Source organism: Parasteatoda tepidariorum, chromosome 6, assembly GCF_043381705.1.
Source record: "Parasteatoda tepidariorum isolate YZ-2023 chromosome 6, CAS_Ptep_4.0, whole genome shotgun sequence".
In the NCBI taxonomy this organism is placed as follows: Eukaryota; Metazoa; Arthropoda; class Arachnida; order Araneae; family Theridiidae; genus Parasteatoda; species Parasteatoda tepidariorum.
In genome coordinates, this window is record NC_092209.1 from 15,879,535 (window position 1) to 15,882,625 (window position 3,091).

The window sequence follows — 3,091 nt, forward strand, 5'->3', positions numbered from 1 at the left end:
AGTAACAATACTTTTTAAAAAAGCTTTAAAAAATAATTTTTAATCCTTTTTGGATGAAAGGTTTGATACTGCAATATTTTTCTTTATTGAAAAAAGGTTTTTAGTGCAAACATTTTCGTGACAGAAAAAAGAAAGCTCCAGCACAAGATTGACGTAAGGTTACATTCTTTCTCGGTGAAAAGGGAAAATAAGAAATTAAACTAAAAGAAAAGAGAAGCAAGCTAACTATTTTACTTCCAGCGAAATTAAAAATATAGAAAAATCATAGAATGCTATAAGAAAATCAAAGTTCTGGTTCTCTTACCTATTATTAGCCTACATATTTGTAACTGATTTCGATATTTATTTTAAAGAATTTATCTTTTTTCCTTTCAGATTGTCCATTCCAATTTCAGTGTGACGATGGATATTGTATTGATAAATTGGATGTTTGCGATGGAGACGAAGATTGCGATGATAACAGTGACGAACGTGATTGCCATGCCAGAGTATGTGACTCAGAAACTGAATTTCGATGTAGAAGCGGGCAATGCATCCTGAAATCAGACTCATGTGATGGATTGAGTGACTGTAGAGATAAGAGTGACGAATCAAATTGCAGTAAATAAAACTTTGTCTGTATTTTAAGATATTTGGAAGCTCCGAATCTGCTTGCTTCGCACCCCAACTCCCCAGACCGAGATAGCAAAAAAAAGTTTTTTTTTTCGCTGACCCATAATAAATTCAGCAAAACCCGTTCATTGTAAACCTGAAATGGTTTGTATTGCGGTTTATGTGCAAGCCTTTGAACATTAAAACGAGATCTGTCAACACCTGCTCTATTCTACATACATTACCCTATTCCAAAACCTTGGAAAACAATTTTCTATATGAAAACCTTAAATCGAGGTTGTCTTAACGTGAAAAAATCCTTCAATAAAGCTAGCCTCAAGGTGAAAATAATCTTAAATCCAGGAAATTATAAGGTTTCTTTTCGCAAAGTCTGGTAACTCAGCTAAAAACCAGCTCGTCTTGAAATTTTAATGGACAATGCAATTTTATCCTATCGCTAGTGTGACGTCAACTACGACATCATTTTAGATATAAGTGACAACACTTTAAAAAAGCTTTAAAAAATAATTTTTGATCCTTTTTGGACGAAGGGTTTGAAGCTGCAATGTTTTTGCTTCATTGAAAAAAGTATTTTCAGAATAGATATTTCCGTTACAATAAAAAAAAAATCTCGACAAAATGTTGGCATAAGGTTACATGTTTTCTGTGACCAGAGTAACTTCGAATTCATCTTTGTTTTTCGCCTTGAAATTCGATACTTTTCAAGGAAAAAAAAAGGATCATTTCGTGTATAAATATATAATTATTATAATCAATTGTAAGAACATTTTCTTAATTTGTTAATCGTAACAAAATGAACTATTTCATGAATTAGAAAAAAGAAAATCAAAAAGCTTAGGATTTTACAGTGAACCAATTTTTTGAGGGTACATTTAAAAGGCGAGTCAAGGTTGCTTCTGTTGTTTGTCAAAGGCGTTATAGGAGTTATTTTGTTTCGTCTTTGAAGATATGAGTTTCTGAAGCATTTGATGTCGCATTAGCAATAAACCTTTTTAATTTGGCGCTAAAAATTATCATGTTAGTTTATAATTGACCTAGTGAAAGTCCTTATCCCCCCCCCCATTAAATGAGGAAATAGAGAAATTAAAATGCGATAAGAACTTTTAGTATTTTAATTACGTCCGTTAATTAACTTGAGTATGCTCTTGATCAAAACGGATCTTTGAAACTGCTTCCTATTTCGAAATTACCATTTATTATTATTTTAATTGGCTTAGTGATATGAAAAACTAGGGATATCGAGAAATATTCCAAATTAAATAATAACTGAGGAATGTTGTTAATTCAATGGTTTTGTTTTATGCTATGCACTGATTCATATGAAACACAAAAAAGCGCCAGAAAGGTATGTAGTAAACTTTTTTTTTCCTTCTAAATTTGTAAAGAAGAAAACAGAATCAACGAATCTGTCCTAAAATGCTACACGCACACACACACACAGATATATATATATATATACAGTCAATTCGCTATAACTCGAAGTACGATAACTCGATTTTTTTATGAGGTCCCGACCCTTTTATCTTCAATTTCATGTTAATTNTATATAGCATTACATCTTTCAATTCTGTCACTGTTGTGATTTTATGACTCTCTATTTTAACATTGTGTTCATAGAGAAATTTTAAGATCTATGCTTATGCTGTTTATGCTCATAGATTAAACATAATTTTTTTCCCCGTTCCTGGTATACTTCATCCATTTTTACTTACTTTGTTACTAGGTGGTTTTTTTCTTTGTCATTCTCTGATCTTTTTCTTCGATTTTTACATACTTTATTATTTTACTTCAGTATTACGGGCTTTAAAAATACAGCGTCTCCTAGCAATGAAATTTAGAATTGGGAATTATTTGCTGCAGATATTTAAAACTTTATTTTAAAACATATTTTTTAAGCCATTAATGAATACAAGGAACTAAAGCAAAACATAATACGCAAGTTTTAAGTTGAAATTTTAATTTTTTTATTTGTAAAACACATTTAATTTGCCACCAGTTTCCCATCCCGAATTATCTCGGGCAAGAGAAAAAAAGTTAAATATTAGTGACAGTTTTTAAAACGAGGGACAACACAAAGTGACACTTTCGAGACCCCAGGTAAGTGATATGCCATGTTTTGATCTTTTTCCTTATGTAAGTATTCAACAACTTGTGTGTATTCAACAACCATCATATATACAACTGTACAAAACACGTGATCAGTCCCGCAATCCAATAGCAAAACTCGCAAACAAAACTTGGCAATCACAGCAGATTTTTTTTCTTCTTTGGCCGAGTAAAAGCGTGTTAAAACAAAAACATACTGACAAATTCTCCCGAATATTCTCGGGATAATAAATATTTGCAATATATATACATACATCAGGGAAGCGGTTAATAAGTAAGTGTTGTGCATTAAGAATTGCGAATGTAGGGAGATTCCATGAATTTGTTGTTCCAGATTTAATTTCCATGCTTGAGTTAAACTAATTGTATGTAA